General features: G+C 38.1%; 1 long non-coding RNA gene across 10 annotated transcripts; it reads left to right on the top strand.

The window, feature by feature from the left end:
* Positions 1-13,075: 13,075 nt before the first annotated feature.
* On the top strand, positions 13,076-16,207 carry LOC113297883. Of its 10 annotated transcripts, none has more exons than XR_003333857.1 (5): positions 13,076-13,277; positions 13,536-13,585; positions 13,823-14,306; positions 14,448-14,526; positions 15,234-15,555. It is a non-coding gene; the product is annotated as an uncharacterized LOC113297883 (long non-coding RNA). The 10 variants fall into 10 exon arrangements; XR_003333861.1 differs by lacking the exon at positions 13,076-13,277 and having other exon boundaries at positions 13,284-13,585; positions 13,823-13,862; positions 13,954-14,306; XR_003333862.1 differs by lacking the exon at positions 13,076-13,277 and having other exon boundaries at positions 13,284-13,585; positions 13,823-13,862; positions 13,973-14,306.
* The last annotated feature ends 4,637 nt before the right edge of the window (positions 16,208-20,844 follow it).

The following is a 20,844-nucleotide window of genomic DNA, read 5'->3' on the forward strand; positions in this document are numbered from 1 at the left end:
AGAGAAGGACCGCGATTACGATATCGCCTCGGCCCCTCGGGTTCGTACATGACATAGGAGTTGTGGCCCGAGTCGACTTCAATGGTTCATCCCCCGTCTGGAACGGGAGGTAAGAATTTTAAACACCCGCGAATCCCCTGTCAGCGGGTTTACTGGATGATTTTGTATGCATATATGTTGAGGAATCGAATATGGCTGTTTTAATTTCCTAGTAAAGGTCAAGGCCTGGACATACAAGATAAGGGTTCGGATTTCATCACCGTTCTATTCTTGCCCGCCTTAGGAAAACGAAACCAAACGCGAACCTAAGCCTAAAATTTTGACTAGAACGAGACCGATATGGTAACGAGCTTAATAGGAAAGTCATTCGAAAAATATTGGTTACTCTTTTAAGCATACTTCGAAGTTCATGATGGTTTCTGTGAGTTGAATGCGTGACTGCGCCGCCTTATAATGCGGTGAGGCCTTGGGTATCAAAGCTCCACGCAGCTTCCCTCGCCTCTATTCAACCTACTTTGACTCGGATTGATTCCAGAGGGGTTTGCTTAAATTGTAAAGAATCCCCTTTCGAAGGATTAGAAGCTGGTCTAGAAACAATCTAAGTGGAGACATCATTCTTTTTGTTTGGTAGATAAAATAAGCTTGTTGTGGTCGAGTCAGCCTTCTTTGTGCTTGTTTAGAATCCCCTTTCAGTTAGGATGTCGAACTGGTATAGCCAATACAATGATTATCCAACCGAGCAACATGTACATTACTCTTTTTATGATCATAGTGTGAATAGTGGTTGGGCACGCCAACCTTTTCAAGATTTTGGGTCATACCATGGCGAGCCCAATTACTATCCGCATGCGCATCAGTCTTACGAGCAAGAAGATTATAATACTAGTTCTTCGTATTTAGAGGATACAATCAAACTTTTGAAAAGTAGTCCTTTTTATGATCCTTTAGTTCCTATTCCTTCTCTAGAAGAGTCTCTCAGGAGTTTATCTGAGTCGACACGAAAGTTAGCTGAATCGACATGTAAGTTAGTTAAGGTGAATAACGTAGTTATGGATGAAAGGACTGCAACAACGACTGAATCTTTAGAAGATATCCTCAATAGATTAACTCAAAACTTAGATCCAACACTAAGGGAACTTTATTTGGAGGAGACCCTTGAGAGGATAGATGAGTCGACACGTAGGCTTGAGTTATAGACGAATGAAAGTATTGCTCGAAATAACTTGAATTTCCAATATAGTGTATCCAACAATACCTTTGAGAATGAAGATATCTATTCACATAATCAAGATGAAGAGGATAAAATTGGTAACACTACTTGTTTAGATGAGGTCCAACCACTTTCATGTTACTATAATGATGATTATGATGATGATAGTGTTGATGAAGAATTTGAAATAAGTAGGCATAGTGATCAGGAATTTGTTACTCCAATTGAACTTAATAATGATAATGTTTCTTGTTCAAATCCAAATAATTTTAATAATTATTCACCTATTCAAAAGGACGAGGATTTGACTAAAGATACTCCCGTTTTAGAAGATGTAGTATTTCCTTATGATTACGAAGCCATCGATAGTTTAGAGGAACGAGTTTATTCTGAGAATATTGTTTTAGAGTCTAGCGATTTAGAAACATTAGTCTTAGACGAAGAAGATGAACTCGTAGAGCTTTTAAATATGAGTGAGGATGCATCACCTGAGTATAATCTACATGAAGCAATTGACCATTTTCAGGATTCCGATGATCTAGAAATTAGGGAAACTGTAGCTAGTCTATCTAGATCCACCCAAAACTCAAAGTTTGGGTGTGATTATCATTCTCCTTGTGCCTTACCTTTAGCTATTACAGAGATCCCTCACTTGGGACTTGATATATGTGCCTCAACCATTGTGCCAGATTGCCTTCATACTAGCTCTCCCAAACCTAATAATGTCCAGGAAGAAGTTCAGTTGTTAGAAACCCATTCTCTGGTTGATGTGGTTTACCCAGGCTATGATACCCAGATTGATTTTGTTTTCCCACCAAAAACTTTTATTCCAATTGTGGGAACGTTTGAATTTCAGATGTGTCGGTTATTAAGTTTTGAGACTAAACCTAATTACTTTAGGATATTAGGGTCGACACATTTTCTTAAGAATGACCATTATTGTGGTCAACTATGTGAGTCAAATCTAATTGACTTAGAGGATCCCCAATTATTCAGGTTGTTGTTATGTGCTTCTAAGTTCTTAGTTGAGTTTTTCCAGACTCTAATACCTGAACCGGATCTTAGCTTTGAGGAAATCCAACCGATGAAAACCTTTTACTTAGACCCTTTTATAGAGCCTGAACCTGAACTACAACTATATGTAGTTGTCTTAAGAAAGGGAATGTTCGGTATCTTCTTGGTCTGTTGCAGTTTCCTCTTCTTGTGGGTAACACTTTTTGATCCAGATGACCCACAATTATTCCGGCTGCTGCTATATGATTCTTCTTGGTGACTAATCCTTTCTTAGTCTGGATGAAGACTTTAAACTTAGCACTTCTTGGGAGGTAACCCAATATTCATGTGACACGGTAATATCTTTCCTTATATCTTTTGCTTCAAGTGGTAACAGTTTCTCCTTGTTCATGCTTTTAATTTTATCTTTAGAACATTGAGGACAATGTTAGATTTAAGTTTGGGGGTTTGGGAGAAACTTTTTAGTTGCATTAAATAAACTCCAGAGCCTAGAAATTTATGCCTATTAAGGATAACACTAACCTATCTAAGTGGATGGAAACATCTTGGTTGTATGAGTTGAGGAGCCAATCTGATTAGATGGAAACATCTAAAGAGTCTATTCATAAAAGCACAGAGCTCAGGTGTTAGAATTAAAAAAAACATGGTAGTTTCGCCATATCTCGTTGAATCCTAATCCTTCTGTTTTTATTTTTTAAGTGATTTGGTGGGGCACACGATTCAAGTTGTTACCTTTGCTAGGGTGAAATAGGGTGATTGAGATACCAACCAAAAAAAAAAAAAAAAACTAGACCATCAGACCAACCAGAATAAATTCAATAAAGTCGAAATTCAATAAAGTCGACCACTGGTGCCCTTGTATATGCCAGTTGTGTTGACCTAGAGTTAGGTTTATCGACCACTAGTCCCCTTGTATATGCCAGTTGTGTTGATATTAGTCTGACCGGTATCTCAGTCCATTAGGATAGGTTCATCCTGGCAGAGGACTTCAGACAGTTATGGGAACCATCGTTCACTTTAAACCATCTTTTTCTTTATCCATCTTCTTAATCTTTCCATGTGATTGGTTGACTCCGGTTATGATGTCCAGAAACTATCTGAGTAGAGCTCTGTCACTTTATATGAATTTTAGTATGCTTGAGTGCAAACTCGTGTACAACAATTGGAATTTCGCATCAGGGTACTTCCTCCTGTAGTCAGTGATTGTATGCCAACCAAGGAGATTATTTAGTGCCTTCCAAGGTTCTACATAGATATCTAGGGTCTGGAGTAATGGTTTTGTGGGTACACCTCTGGTAAACCCTCCCGAGATTAACTCGGTTTTATTTATTTTTTTTAGTTTTGCTCGAGGACTAGCAAATAATAAGTTTGGGGGTATTTGATAGACGCATTTTTGTGTCTATTTTGTTCTCAATTCTCTGTAATGTTAGTACTCGATTTTGTGCTTATTGTGCTATTTTGTGTATTTGTAGGTATATTTGGGAAATAAAGCTCGATGGACCAAAATGTGGAATTATACTCGCAAAAAGAAATAAATAAAGTGGGCTAGGCCCAAGAAGAAACATGAAGAATTATTGGGTCAATCATTTGGTTATGGGAGTGTATTAAGCATGGAAGTGTGTCATATCATGTGTAGAAGTATGGAGACCATGTGCAAGATACTAATAATTAAAGGATACTTGAAGATATGTAGTTTAATGAAGAAAATAAGAAAAATAAAGAAGGAAATCAAGATATTATTCTTTATGGTTGGAATTAATTAAAAATAATATATTTTTCCAAATAAAGAATATTCTGACTGCAATATTTGACACATGGCTCATTTTTATTGGAGGATTTTGCATTGTCCTGACACATGGCGTCACTCCATTAGCCGGAAAATAAAAAATGACATCACTTCATGTAGAAAATTATGGAAGGATTTCAGAATCCCCACTATAAAAGGAGTCGTATGGAATCATCTCGGGGGTTCTTGGGGGGGGGGGGGGGGGAGATTGAGAAAAATAGTGAGAGTATTATTTCATATTTCTTGTAATCGAGCAATATTAGTGAGTGGGAATCAATAAATTTTGTATCTTTTTCATGTTGAATCAATAAATATGATGCTACCTATTCTTTTTATAACATTCATTTATAACATGAGGAGCTAAACCTCATCACTGGGATGACGGAGGAAGCCAATTCTCAACACTATGGTAATTTGATTATATTTTTTTAAGGCTTTTTCCTTAATATAATTTGAACTATGGTTTTAAATTAATTAGTTGTGATTTAGTTTGATGGGTTACGCTTAGCTTAGGTGTTTTGATAACTCATGCTTACCATTTACAATTAACGTTTTATAAAATCTACCTTGGCAAAGATTTAGAGTCAATATTATCATTTTTGGAGTTATAATTGTCTAAGAATTAATATTGAACCATAGTATATGAGTTTGGTGGAATCCCGATTCTCAGTAACCTCTCAATATTGTCATCATCCTTTGTTTTATTTGCTATATCAATTTTATATTTTAAGTATAAAATCAACTTCACAAGTCCGAGAATCAAACCCTTTTCTTACCGCTGTAAAAACTACATCAGCTGATCTCACCTACAACTAAGAGTTGCTGCAACCCAAAATCGCAGACTTGATAATAAACAAATCTGTCTCACACAGAAAAGTCTATCAAAGGATAAATCCTTCTCCCACAGAAAACCCTAGGTTTTGTTCCGTCTTAAGATATAAAATCAAGGTGAACAGGAACCAATTGATAATCCGGTCTTATATTCCCGAAGAACAACCTAGATTAATCAATCACCTCTCAACAATCCTTCTTGACTACACAAGTGGTTTGTCGAGGAATCACAAACAGTGAGACGAATATGTTTGTGACTTCTTTATCTTGCCTATCGGAGAACTCTCACGATCTCAAGCCAGTCAATAGATTGTACTCGTACGATAGAAGATGCAAGATCATATCACACAACTACGATAAAAGTAGTATCGGTCTGGCTTCACAATCCCAATGAAGTCTTTAAGTCGTTAACCTGGTTTTAGAGAAGAAAACCAAAGGTTAAAGGAGAATCCACTCTAGCGAGCGCACTAGTATCACACAGACGTGTGGGGATTAGTTTTGCCCAATGCTAGATGTCTCTTATATATAGCCTTCAAATCAGGGTTTTGCCTTAGTTACAAAGTAATCCATATTCACCGTTAAATGAAAACCTGATTTAGATTCACGCCAATATTTCTCCACCGTTAGATCGAAAACTTAGCTTGTCACACACACTTGGGTAGACGTTTACTGGGTTTGTGAAAATCATGCCCAAACGTGTACGTGTATGTTGGTTCAACATAGTAACCCAAAAGGTTAACCATATGAGCATTTCATATTAACCTAGTTCTTCTTCACCATAACTAGTTCAATTGACTTAAATGAACTAGTTAGAGAGTTGTTCAATTGCTATGAGATCTTATGTAACTACACAAGACACAATTGAAACAAAGATGATTCGATTCGCTGAATCGGCTCGTGAACTTTATATCCACGGTTTGCATAAAGCATTCCTTAGTAATTTAAGTTTCATGTTCAGAGCACATCTTTAGATCATAACCACTTAAGCTCATAAACAAGTTCGCGGACTTAAGGCAACTGGCAGAGTTTTCCAAACTCAACAGAAAATCTCGGCAAAGAGACTTCCGCCAGTTCGCGGACTAAACACGCAAACGAGTTTTTGGAAAATCCCAGCAGAAATTCTCGGCAAGAGAACTTCCGTCAGTTCGCGAACTGGGTTCGCGGACTGGGTTCGCGGACTTGGCAAAGCCAATTCCTCCGGTTTCTCTCAATCAACAAAGTTTGAAAACTTCGGATTAAGGAATACATGGTTATGTAATATGAACTCTCTTTCCAATCATTGAGACATTCTCAGAGGACGTTATATAGCCGTTATTCACAGACCGTTTCACGTCAGAGCAATTCTCAAAGTAATTGAAACTTTTCATGACTTTCGTCACTAGGTGAAGATAAACTTGATCAAAGCGAAACGCTTTACCAACACACGATTTCGAGAAAAAGATAAGTAGTGAATAATCAGCTCGAAATGTCAAATGTGTATGATCCAGTCTATATAGCATACGACTTTTTGTCTCATAAGAAGTAGGAGATAGAATAGATAGACTTTTGAGTGATAGATAAGTTCAAGCCTCTACATACCTTTTTGTTGATGAAGTTCCACGGTTCCTTAAGTAGATCTTCGTCATTGTATGATGAATCGCCATGAAGTCCTTGAGCTCAACTACACTTTTCTATCCTAGTCCGAGACTTATCTATGTAGACTAGAAATCAAGACTCATAGTTTCGGTCACTAACATTGACAAACATGCTTGATATAACAACACATGCGAGGTCGACCGAGCTATGCTCTAACAGGTCCATCTAAGTCTTATCAACCGGATCTTCGTACTAATAAGACTTCGTCTTCGTCAGATCCCAGGGTTACATCTACGAAGAAGGGGGATCCACCGAAGGGTTCTTGATACACAGTTAACTGTCCTTCCGTTAATCCTTCTTCTCAACGCGCTGAACCGATAAATGTGCATCATCCTTCTTCTCAGCATGCTGCATCGCTGAATGTGCAGCCTCTTCGTTCTGTTTCCCCAGTTACGATGCCTTCTCAGAAGTCTAAGGTTCCACAGTCTACCGTTCCTGTGAAAGAATCTTCTGCTAAAGGTGCTACACCGTAGGTGGACCTGTCGAGGAATCCGCCAACCAAAAGAATATCTTCGGATATGACGTTTCCCCAGTTATACGAAGTGTCTCGGTTTCCAAGAAGAAGGTTACTTTTAAGCATGTTGCTCTCGAAGCATTCAAGGTAAAACATGGCCTCTAAGCTTTTGATGTCAAGTTTTATGCACCAGATGACGATCTTACTCATGATATGATTGCGAATTATAAGTACGATGACTTCCATTTGCTGACAACTGTGGGGGCCTTCGAAGATGATCTGATGTTGCCTCTGTATAAGTCGGGGGACTCTTTTTATTATGATGTTCTTGCTGATCGTGTGGGTTCCACTCCTCATACTCATTGTCGTTCGGTGGTACAACTGAGTGGAAATTATCTTCGAACGCTGAAAGAGTATTATCTTCGGAGTAAAGACGAAACGATGATGACATGCTACGTTCCCAACCCTACTGAGAAAGATGGGTACACTCCTGAGAAATTCAATGCTTCTTTCGGAGATTACGTCAATGGTAGAAATCGTAAGCCATGGAGTGTAGGTCTTCGTACAATTGTTTCTCCTCAAGGTGAGGTTCGTCTTCTAAGTGAGGTAAGTGACTCGAAGCTTCATTATGTCCCTGGTACCGAAGGGACTCCTTATCAAAAGCTTTTTCCCAAGAGTGAGCGACTCAAGCGTGATCACGATTATGAATGACATGCCACCGTTATTGAAATCATCGGTCCTTGGGCCTATGGTTGGGTGTCTAGTCAACATGGGTGGCGTCCTGTTGCTGGTAGTCAGCCTCGTGCTAGTGCTCCGTCTCGTTACGGTGACTTCTGTCCTTGGAAGTTGAACTTTTCCGGTATGAACTTTGATTATGCCGTCGATGTTACTGATGCGGATGAAGAGGAGAGTTCTGATGCGGTTCTTCCTTCGAAGAGCACTGCCACTGTCAAGGTATGGTTCCATATAATAATGTATTGTTGTATGTATGGTTTCCCCTGGAATCAGAAGTTGATCATGTGCTTGTGTCAGGCTTCAAAGAAGAAAAAGATCGGTCCCCTTCAATCTTCTACCGCGCGGTGAAGAGGAGATGAAAACCCCTGAGGTCAAAAACCCGGTGAATGATGGAGAGAACTCTGATGAAGAAACTAACGATGATGAGGAACGTACGGATACTTCCCCTCCTGGTCATGACGGTGTTGAAAATGTCGGTGAAGAAGATGGTGGAGAGAAGATTATATCTGAAACCGTGGTGAACAATCCTCTCAACGAATCTGGAATTGTTCAAGGGAACGAAGATACTGGTCTCCAATCAACGAACCCTAACCAAGAATTCTCTTTTGGGAAGATCTATTCTGCTGGGGGTCAGGTTGATATTGGTGCTGTCATGGGGATAGCTTCAGACTTCTCTCTGATTTCTCTGAATGATGAGTGGTATGTCCTTGGTGGGGGTGGTGGTGAGAAAATGGTTGAGGAGGAAAGTTCCGATGGAGAGGATGCTGAAGCTCGTGCCACCAAGGAGGCCGAAGCCAAGAAAAGTTCCGCTGGTGAAGAGACCGCTACTGATGCTGGAACCCCCACCGCTGCATCTTCTGAAGGATTCGAAAAAGTCGTGATGCATGATGGAGATGATGCAACGTTTAGTTGGTTGATGAAAAGGGACCTGATGTGCGTGCCAAATCCCGCTCTCGTGATCCCTGGTGAGAAAGATTCTGATGCTTTCACCCGTCATAGAATGCATCTAACCTCTCTAGATGATGTTTCAGAGGCCTGGGAAAAGGATTTGGGGGATACTTCTGCCAGTCTTATAGCCGATCCACCTTCTTCCATTGCTGATATGATTGCCACAGTTGATGGGTATCAGTACAGTTTCCCCCAGCAACGCATTCTCGAGGTGAATCGTCGTAAATCCCCCTAAGCTGGATGATGTGATGTCTTTTAATGACCGTCATCAATTGTTTTGTTATCCACCCAGATAGTGAGGAGCGAACACTGCAACCATACTTTGTACCAGTTCTTCAAGGCGAAGGCTCTTAAGATGGAGGCAAAGCTTCGTCACAGAGAAAAGGATTTGAATTCCAATGAGCCACTCATCGCTGTTAAGGACAAGGAGATATTGGATTTGAAGAATAGGCTGAAGGAGAGAGAGAAGCTTGGTGTGTCCGAGGAGAAACTTCGTCTTGAACTTGCTCTTGTTCGTAGTGAGTTGGAGAAGTTTCATAGCGAGGCTTCGTCTTCCAAAGGTTCGTTTTCTTCCATAGAACTCCTCTTCGTCTCTCCCTTTCATCTTCTTAGTGGGTTGTCTGATTCTCCCGGACCTATCTTCAGCGGGTGATGTCAAAGAGTTAGCATGGCTCCAAAGTGAGAGGACTCGCCAAGCTTCTCGAATTACGGAGTTAGTAACGAAGATTAAGGACGAAGCTGAGAAGTGGAAAGCCCGGGACGATGAACATAACGAACTGGTGGCTCGGCATCAAGAGAGATGGGAGCAGATGGTTGATATGCAAAATAGTTTTAACTCCGACCGTCGCTTATTTAATGGTGCTTTATTGTGGACTCGTGAGAATCTTCGTGAGGCGCGTGAGGATATCTTGCGTCTAGAAAATAAAGTAGTATCCTTGGAAGAAGAATTACACCAGGCTCGTTTGTCTCACGATCCTGATGTTCGGGATTATATACAGCGGCTTATCAGGGAAAGGGACGATGCTCGGGCAGAGGCCCATGCCCTTAGTAAAGCTTTAACAGCCTCTCGGGCTGATGTTGCTCGTTTAGTTGAATCTGAGAAGGATCTTGAGGTTAATATGTACATGCTTACTAAAGGGATAGAAGAAATGAGTAACGAAGTCAATCGCCTTCATCATTTAGACTCCATGAAGCGGGTAGAGTTGGATGAGTGTCAGTTTGCTCTCAAAAATCTTCGATTGGATTATAAGAAAATTTCGGACGAGTATAATTTTCTTGACGAAGCCCGGGACGCTGTAGTTAATGAATATGAGATAACTTCGGCTAGTGTCGAAGGTATACATTTATTTAGTCATGAGTGGTTCCGTAATTTTAATTTTCTAACCCATTTGTGTCTTCTCTTTCAGAGCTCGAGGGACAACTTAACCTTGCAAATGAAAAGCTTAAAGAGGCTCAATCTTCCTTAGTGCAACAGCAGGTTCAGACTAAGTATTATGAAGGTTTGGCAGGATTTCGGGACGAAGCAGCGAAGGAAGTGGCCCGATTGAAGTCTTTGTTGTCACAGTCCGAACTCAAGACCACCGTAATTGCATATAAGGCTCGTTGCCAGCTTGCCGAAGAAATTAACAAAACCCTGACCAAGATCGAGCAGAGCCTTCAGAAGGATCATGACATTGTTAAGAATTACCCTCGTCGTCCTATGCCTGAGCCCTTAACTTATTCTTCCGATCCTTCTTCGGGAGGAAGCGTCCCTTCTTCTCATAAGAAGAATCCATCTGATCTCGTCGGGTCCTCCATAGGGAAGTAGGTTTTCATGTTCGTTATAGAAAGTTGATCTTCGTTGATTACTTGGCTGCGGGCCATTTTTTGGTGTATCTTTTGTGTTTCTTGTTCAATTCTCCGAACTTGTAATCAAATTTTATGGAATGGATCATCGTTTGTTTGGATATGTTCAATTCTGATTTATCTGCATTGTTAGTTCAGTTATTTTTTAGATAGCGAGTAAATTCAGTTGTTGAAAAATGAATTAAGTAAAGTAATAAAAAGTGTTTGATGGCAATAACGAAGATAAGCACCTTCGTTATCGACTTTGGACCTGTCACCTCGCTGGCTAACCCTTGGCCAGAGGATTTCTAAATGGTGTGGGTTGATGCAACGTTCCCGGATATGTAATGCGTTATTGAAATATTTACATGCATCCATTCCGTTGAACCGCTGCCTTGTTGATTGGCTGGGTATCTCTTTCTGCTAGAAGCCTTCCCCATGGTCCTACACTTATAGACGCTGATAGGGGAGCCCCGAGAGATTGTATATGGTTACTTTCCCCAGTATTCATTTTGCAAAAATCTTGTTTGATCGATAAGGTGAGGTCTGCTATTCCTCGTCCAGAGATAGAAACATGTCGAGCGGGATACGCTGTCTTCTTCTCCTGGTATTCTTCACGCAGATGCAAGACTGCGTTCCTTTATGGATAGTATGGCTTGAGATATTTCGCATTCCATGGATGTCTGAAGACTTCTCCCTTTAGGTTACGCAGGTAATAAGATCCATTTCCTGCGATATCATGTATTATAAATGGTCCTCCCCATGTTGGTGCCAACTTGCCCCACTTTTTCTCTCGTTGGTATTGGGGTATAGTTCTCAGTACATATTGTCTGTCTACAAAATTTCTAAGCTTAACCTTCTTGTTGTATTCTCTTGCTAATCTTCTTTGGTAGTTTTCCATCCTTTGTAGCGTTGTTTCCATTCTCTCTTCTAGGTCATCGAGTCTTTCCAGCATCATATCCGTTGTGAGGTTTTTCTCCCATGCTTCGGTCTTGGTGGTTGGCATGATAATCTCCGTTGGAATGATTGCTTACGCCTCATAAATGAGGAGGAAATGGGATTCACCAGTAGCACACCTGCGTGTGGTTCGATATTCCCATAGCACATTGTGTAACTGCTCACAGCATCGGCCCCTGTGTTCATCCAACGACTTCTTGAGGATGAGAGCTAGAGTCTTGTGTGTGGCTTCAGCCTGACCGTTTCTCTGTGGGTAGATATGGGCTGATTTTTTCTTTCTGATCTTGAAGGTATCGAAGAACATGTCTATGTTTTTCCCTTGTAGTTGTTTGCCGTTGTCAGAGACAATTTCTGCGGGGATGCCGACTTGCAGATGATGTTTTGAAAGATGAATGTGAATACATCCACGCCCCGGATTCTAGCTAGAGCTTTGGCCTCTGATGCAGTTGGTCCATGCTAATTTCTTCCAATGATATGCGATTTCCTTGGCCAATAGGAATTCCGATAATTTGAGTGAAGTCTAATGGGGTAAACCCTATTTCAAAACTAGGAAAGTGAAATGTATTGGTGGTATGCCACCACCTTTCAAATATACCAGTAGTTAGGCATTTGTCTTGTAGTTTCACATATTTTATTTTGAAAATTGAACCAAACCCGCAGTCGTCTACAAGTTGTTTAGCATGTGGAGATTTAGTAACTGCGATATACATTTCATGTAGTTGGATTACACTACTTCGATGTTTCATAGATTTCTACCTCTCATCTGACGAGATTGGGACTTTCAGTTTATGATCACTATGTTCTTTTGAAGAAACCAAAATTCTATCATTCATAATTCGTTGAAAATCATCGGAGTACATCTGCAACAACATGTACACAAAATCATCACAAAACAATCCATTTTATGCAAAAATTCTACAATGGATATATATTGTACAAGACCAACAAAAAAAATTAGCCACATTATCTATCGAACTACAACAAAATAATCAATCAACCCTAAATTATCCATCCAAATACAATCTCTCTGCCAACAATCTTCCCTAGACATAATACATATTCATTTAATCATCCATCAATCCAAAATTATCTAACAATACCATATCTATATCAAAATCAATCATAAACAACAACCTCTTTGATTCAATCAACAAAATATCATAAATTCAATCAACAATGTATCAAACTATCACAACATACAAGGACACATTATAATCAATCTAACATCTCCAATTTAATCATAATCAAACTCAAATTAAATATAAACCCTAAAATTTGAAACACTCGCCTTGAACGGTTTTGTTGATGAAACACTAAATTGAAAAAGGAAAATGCTTCACCGGTACTAAGGAATAAACCCATTGAATTTTAGCTCCTGAATCGCACCAGAGGGTCTTCAAATCGAAAGGGGTTGTGGAGAGGAGAATAATAGAGAAGAAGAAGAAGGAAAAAGAAGAAGTGGGAAGCTCGAGCTCGCTTATGAAGACTTAAACCTACAAAACGGCTGAGTAGTTGTATTGGTCAAGTCAACGAGTTGACTGATACGACTGCTGAGTAGCCGTTTGGCACTATTCATACGGATACTAAGTAGCCGTTTCGTGTAGGGAAGGGATAAGAGGGCACCATAGTGAGGTTGCCTTCCTTGTGATATCCCTTCCCTACATTTGAGGGATATGGAAGGGATGGAGGGTATCATAGTGCTAGCTCTTAGAAATTCTTACCATTCTCAAAATAAAAGAAAAAAATTACCATTCATGTTAAATTTATTTTCAGAAAGAAATCTAACTCGATGTCAATACTTACCATTCCTATTAGATATATGGTTCCTGTTTTAATCATCGATGGTTCTCTTAAGATTTCCTACTATTTTTAAATCTAAAATGGTAAGTTAGCACTAATTTTAGAAACAAAGATTATAAATTTATAGATATATGGATCGATATTATTTCCTAGACAATTTTTCCATTCATGGAATTTAAGGGTTCATCGGCATATATATAAAACATTTCAGGAAAAGCCAAATCCTTTCTTGCACCCGCGCCTCTTTCGTCTTCTTATTCTCTCCCTCTCTCTTCTGAAACCCTAATCATCTGTTTTTCATGTAATTAACAAAGACAACTTTATGTTTATGTTTGTTACAGAGATTAATGTTGGTTCTAAACAATCTTTGTGCATCAAATCAATTTACGAGGTAATGTTGTTTTAGCGTTTTTATAGAATTTAACAATTTTAATGCTTTTGTCACTGATAATCTTGATGATTCTGCTGAAGATGTTGAGAGAGTTAGATGTTAATTTGATGATGAATTATCATCTACCTCCATAGAAAGTGTAAGGTTTTTGTATACAATTTTTTTTTTCCATGTTGTTGCTTGATTAATAGTTAGGTTTTCTATCTATTGATTTCTGTTGTTGTATCTGATTGCCAGCAATAATAACGAATCTAATCTCAACTCCAATCCACAACAAGTAATTATTTTTTTGTTCTTTTCTTCTCTGTTTGGTTAGGGTTTTAGGGTTTTTGATTAATACATGTTGTCTATTTTGAATCATTGATCAGGATACCACTTCTTTTTTAGTTGTAGTTTAATAAAAGGATTAGAGTAGGGAAGAACTGTGTGTCTTGCATCAACCAGGTGTGTTTAGATTTCCTTTAACTTTAAAGTTTAGAAAATTTGTATCCAATTATTGCTTATGAGGTATTTGACAGTGATAGGTAGAGAGATTTCCTTACAAGCGATTGCTTGATACTATAGTATGAAAGTACTTGATTAGGTTCGTTAAGTCTTACTGCAGGTTGTTTCTTAGTATGCAGAAGTGCTTGATCGATTTTGATGGCCGAAACAAATTGACAGTCTTTAATTTGTTCTCATTTTACGCATTCAGCATAAACATCATAAATACAACATGAAGGTAAGTCTGATTATTTGCTATCTCAATCTCTTTTCACAATTTATCTTGATCATCTCCAAGTAAACGATTGAGTTCTATATATGCAAAGCTTAATCTTAATTCTGATACTAAATTATTTTTATACATGTGATGATTTTGCAGAAAAAGATTGTTATCGAGGTACAGATGCACTGTTCCAATTGCAGGTCCAAAGCTCTTAAACTCGCTACAGTGGCAGAAAGTATGTACACGATTCATATACCAAGCATATAGAGTACTAGCAGCTATACGAACATAATATATGAAATCATCACATGAATATATGAGCTCTATTAATTTATCTTCTTTTTCAATCCTAAATCTCAGGAATAGGCATGGAACTGGTTAGTTATTATCCTCTCTTGACTTTCCAGAAAAAGGAAAAAAAAGTGGTTGAAAGGCTTCGAACTATATTGTCTATCAGTCCAGGTGCTCCAGGTTCATAAATAAGAAAATACTTGCTTTCAGGAGTTAAAACTAATGATTTCTTAAATAAAAGCTCTAGCAGATGAGAGTAGTATCTTTTGTTGTTTGGCTGGCAAAAACAGCTTTCTTAGAGATGAAATGTTCAATTTTTTCGTGGCCAGGGGTGATACAAAGGAAAAATAGAAATTGAAATTGGGCTATAATTATGTAAAATAGGAAAACAGAACAGAACTAATTACTTAAATTTGGTACAACCAAATCGATTCGTGCACATAATTTAGTTGTAAACCCTAAGAATAACCCTTTTGCTAGGTATCTATAAATACCAGTAATCTGATATTGTCGGTGCATGTATAGATTTTTTGAGGTTTCTCATCTACTCTTCCTATTTTATCGTTTGAGATGCGGATTTTAGATCGTTTAGAGTTATTATGATTGTATGATTGTGACTTTGTTAATTTATCTATGGTTTTTGTTAGTCAGGTGGGGGAGAAGGATATTAACCCTTTGTACTCTGGATTTATAGCACGGTTGGAATTAGAGCGCAGCTACATACAAAATTTTGATGCAATGGGAGTATCAAGTTGATTATGTGTGTGGCCATTGAAGCTGGAGACAATATTTGGTGTTCTGGATTAAATTAGGGTGACTGTATTGGTGCATGATTCCGTACTAACTACGGGTATTTATTCTTTGTTCAATCTATTATTGTGGATATTGTGGATGTTGAGACTTTAGACGTTTATACGCATAGTTCTCGGACATTAATTATGAATCAAATTCACTATATAGGTTAACGTTGGACTGTGATTGATGTATTTACTGAGAGCATGAGACAGGAAGTAGGATTCAACGTGATAAAAAAGGAAATTCTGAATCTGTCCCTTCGTTAATCCATATGGGTAAAGAAATGACTTAATGTTCACCTAAAAGCATGAAACGACTGATATTATCACCTTTCTGAGAGTACGTTTAGCAACTTTTAACATCAAATTTAAGAAAAACGAGTAAAAGCTTGACAAGATATATCTATATCTCATGTTGTTTTATTAGTTCCACTGGAAGACATTGATCTGTCTTTTCAATCAAACGTAAGTGATTATTATATGTGCTAGCTGCGAGGTCGTCATAATTTGGCATCCTTGTCTCTTGAGATTTTTTTTTTCTCAATATGGGATTTTGCTACCTGATATGTGTGTCAATCGTTGTTTTTCAGGTATAAAACAATTTAGTCTATTGCGTCTTCTTTTTTTTCACATTAGTGTTGCCTGAGGTATCTTAGATTTTTTAAAATTTTGAATTGTGATTTTTCAGTTTTTGTTTTACTTTTTAATTTGGAATTTGGTGTTTGTGGTGTATTTATAGGATTTGATGTGAAGGAAGTATTTACAGGATTTGATGTGAAGGAAAAAAAGGATTAGGAAGAAGAAAGATTACTCTGATTCAAACGAAGAAGAAGAGCAGAGATGCTATTTATGTGAGTGTAAGAACATTTAACAAAGTTAGGTTTGTTCTGATTAGGTTTTTGAAATTTAAGATTTTGGATGAAGTATTAAAAAAAGGTATAGGAGAATGGGGTTGTTGCCATTATAACTTTCCATCTCAGGAGTAATTTATAAGTAAGGCTTAAGAAAAAGCTTGCAATATTCTTGGCTGCAGAGTATAAAGTAGATCTGCAAGAGCTATAAAAAGACAATTTTTGCACTTGGTATTCCGTTTTTAGTATGTTACATTGTTTGCGACACGCATCTGAGTTTTGGTATTTGATGTTATTGCTAAAATAACATTTAGGAGTTTGCATACTTAAAACTGGTCATCGTTTGGTTCAGTAGTAACAGACCGTTTAGGTGCATGCATTCAGCTAAGTTGTAATTATCGACCTGTATGACTCTATGGATCTTTTGTTTCTTATACTCCCTCCGTCCCACTCCTAAGTGACCTATTTGATTTTAGATTTTGTCCCAATGATAAGTGACCTATATCACTAAACAATGAGATATTCCGGAATTATCCTTTTAGTTAATTATAAATAATATATGAAATATGTATAATTTGATAGGCATGTTTATATTCGTTACGTAGGTGTTTTAAAATGTTTTTCAATTGTATGAAATTTGCGAACATCCGTGGAGTATTTTGAGAGATAAACCATTTTTAAATTTCACTAGTTATTATTCATAAGGGTATAATTGCAAAAAATGATTAAAAATACTATTTTCCTTGCTTGCCTTAAAAATTGTGCAAATTTCAAATAGGTCACTTAGGAGTGGGACGGAGGGAGTATATAAAGATGTTTTTCCTTCTTTCATGACTCTATAAATACTTAAGTGACCAAAGGAATATCAACTCCTTGGTTGACCTTGTACTCAATGACCAAAGAAATACAAGAACAACGAGCTCAAAATCATTTATGGAATCATTCAGGGCTGTTCCATGAGGATCCGAAAAAGCGACTTTCAATTGGAGAGGGACGGATCCAAGATTTTACCTAGGGTAGGGCTAACTCTATGTTGTGGAATTTCTTTTTTAGATAGATGCGCAATGAAATTCTTTACGGAAAGAGATTAAATCGAGAAATGATATCCCATTGAACTGGCAGAACCACTGTTAAGTGGCTGGTTTCTTATAACTCTCCGGAAACAACAATTTTAATTGGCCGACTTGGCTGACTTTTCTGTGGTTTAAGCTATCTAATGAGCAAGTAGAGAGAAAGTATTGACAATAACAAATAGATTACTAAGCTAAAGTTTCCAGTGCAGAGATATAAACAGTTTCTCTTTTTGTATTGTTCTAAAGCTATTCTGCCTATTCTTCACTTACACTACTACGCTGTTAATCTCAATTGACAAATTTCTATTACTTGATGCAAGACTTTGGCTGCTTATTGATGGGTGTTGAAAACACCTTAATATTTATCTATTGTTTATGCTTTCTTTGCTACTTTTCGGGTGAATTATATATCTTATGTCTGATTTTGAGTTTTTTAGGTACTTTGGAGTCGTTCGGATCGAAAGAAGAAGAAATCATCCATTTTGAGCACAAAGGGTTAAAGCGTCATTTCACGAGGCAGTATTATTGGAAGCTTAGCCAATGATAGGGGATAGCCAGCTGGAAGAGTAAATGCATTACCACTTTGGTGGCCTATATCCAACAGTGGATGCTTGTAGAAATTATCATCATTACCTAGCCCTAAACTTTAGAGAGAAATAATTCCTCATATCATTGCCTTCTTTTTTCCTACATCACCTGAAATTAGAGGAGAAAAGATGGCTGCTGCTGGTGGAGGAAATCAGTGAGAAGGAAGAGATTCATAGTTTTGATGATTTGATAAATGGAATTGAAGTTCTGGTGAGTTTGATGGTCTGATTTGTATGGGTTTAGAATGAATTTTGAGCCGAGATTAAGAAGGCGAAGTTACGGTTTTCTGTGAGCCAAAAGAAGAAGTGGTGTTGATGTTCATATGTGTTGTGCTTTTGAATTTAGGATGGAGGAGAATTTGTTAGGGTTCAGAAACTGTGAGATGATGAAGCTGTAGTTGTGGCCATCGATTGAAGCAAGAATTAAGAGATGGGATTCAAAATTACAGTGGGATGAAACTGAAGTGCAAGGTATGTGAACAATGGGTTTGTGGTGAGTATTTGCTATGTCGAAATCAGAGAGATGGGTTCACGAGAAATGAAGGCATTTGACGGATTATTGGGTGATTGAAGTGATGCTGGATTGTTATGATATGAATTTGCAGAATGGAGGCTTTGTTGCAATCGACTTTAGAAATGGAGGAGAAACTCTAATGGACTGTGCTTGAGGTGCTCAGAGAATGGACTTGATATGTTGCAGGTTATGCTGTAAATGGAGTTGCAGAGTGATTCAGGTGATGCTGAAATTGAAATGGAGTTGTGCTACTAGTTTGTGAGATTGAAGCTTTACATGGATTATTTGAGCTGAAACTCAGATGAGGTTGGAATGTAGCTGTGACAGTGCATGTGCAATTGAGTATGGCAAGTGCAAGCTGGTAGGGATGATGTTGCATCTGCAGATAGAGAAGGAAGTGGTGGTTTGGTGGTGCAGCTACGATCCATGGTTGCAGGCTAGACCTAAAAGCTCAGGATCATAAGAGATGAAGAAGAAATTAGGGATTTGCTGTTAATCCGAGAAACGAATTGAGCTGAGCTATGAGCAGCTGAAGTTGAGGATTTATAGTGAATTAAGATGTTGTTCACGTTGGTGTTGTCATGGCAGTACAGTAATGACAGAGTTGCAGTCATGGTTGTCAAGGGTTAAGAGAAGACTGAAGAGTATCATGGTTGTTGGTTCCGGTGGAGTATGATGAGATGTGGGTTGCAGCTACAGATGGTACTGATGTAGTTGAGCACAAATTCAGGTTAGTTATTGAAGTGCAGTGAATGTATAAACTCAGATGTTATTGCTACGGAGAATAAGCAAGGATGGTTCTGTAAATGGCACTGTGGTATTTGAAGAATGGCAAGGGTGAGATGCTGGATGAATTGAACTGCTGTTGCAGTTGAGCTGAACTAGCAGATGAAGCAAGGAAAGGCATGCTGGTGCATATAGGAATTATAGGTGCAGTTGTCTTAAGGTGGAAGTATGTTGGTGGTGTTCGCTGTTGCAGACAACAGATGGAGTTTATGTTGTAGGAAATGGGAATTGCACAATAAGCTTGCAGCTGAACTAAGGCAATAAAAAGTAAAGAATCTGGTGAAGTACAGCATTGGCGATAAATGAGATTGCAGATGTGTGTGTGTGCTGGAATGCATAACGACAGAGATGGGTTGAAGTGCAACTGCAGTACTGAAAGTTTGATGCAGTTTGTGGTGATGCAGCTGAGTTAGGTGGTGATGCAATGGGTATTTGCTCTGTGTTTGTGGCTGTTGCAATTGAAATGAAGTAAAGGGAATGAAGGAGTTGGTTTGTGAGTTAGCTGCTGATAGCTGGGCACATGTAAGGATGAATTATTGAAAGGCCTGAATGCAGCCTGAAGATTTTTCTATAAAGCAGAGGAAACTCTGCTGGATTTTGCACTACAACGAGTTAACTCGGTGATCCGATTCGACTCACCTGGCCCGTTTCGATCCAGAGAGGGACTTGGACCTGTTTCGATTGGGCTTCACTCATGGGTTGTGCCAGAGACTGATTTTTGGGCGTGACCTAAATACAACAAATCGGTGGAGAAAGAAAGAGGATATAAAAGGAACCTCTCCCAATTCTTAGGAAGGATATATATCTATTATCTTCTTCTTCACCTTTTGCCTAGGGTTTATGGAAACTCTTCTCTTTATTCTTGTTATGAACTCCATGAATATGAGCTAGATTTTATTATTGGTTATGGATTAAATTGATTTCACAAAGCATGCTTCTTTTATTAATAAATTAGTTTTGTCTCACAATTATCGATCTTTATTCACTATATGTATCGCCATGTATGACTTGAATATTTGTTTAGTTGAGTGGCCAATTAATTGAACTTTATTCACATCTAAAGCTAGTTTAGGGTGTTTCATACGTAAAAGTGATGCATATTGGATACAAGTAGCACAAATATGGTTATTGCTTGTAGTGATATATCCTAGTAACTATATGTGAATCTTGACCTTTGTTAAATCGGATTAGTGCTTTTACACGTTCGATTGCATTGATTAGCCTAATTTCATAAATTTTAGTGCATCTAGGGAATTAAACTTGATTAGTGCTTTTACACATTAGGTTGTTTTCTTAGATAGAATTCATATTCGCATCTTTTAATGTGTTTGTTGATGACAAGAGGGAATTAGCGGGATATTCTTGCGATCAAGGTATTCTAGGGCTTTTAATGAGAGAAATATCAATTCTAGTTATTAAGACAAAAACATGTTAGTGAATGAAAACGAAGTCCTTAACCAATACTTTCTCATAATTGATTTGTGTGCTTTACTTTGCTTTGTTTGCTTTTATTTTATTTTAGATATATAAAAATCAGAAAACCCCCTTGTTTTACATAGGAAACCGAAACAACTTGACAACCTCAGTCCTCTCTGTGGGAACGAACTCTTTCTTATCACATAATATATTTATATCTAGTTGAGTGAGAAAGTGAAAT

The sequence above is a fragment of the Papaver somniferum genome, chromosome 7 (assembly GCF_003573695.1).
Source record: "Papaver somniferum cultivar HN1 chromosome 7, ASM357369v1, whole genome shotgun sequence".
Lineage (NCBI taxonomy): Eukaryota > Viridiplantae > Streptophyta > Magnoliopsida > Ranunculales > Papaveraceae > Papaver > Papaver somniferum.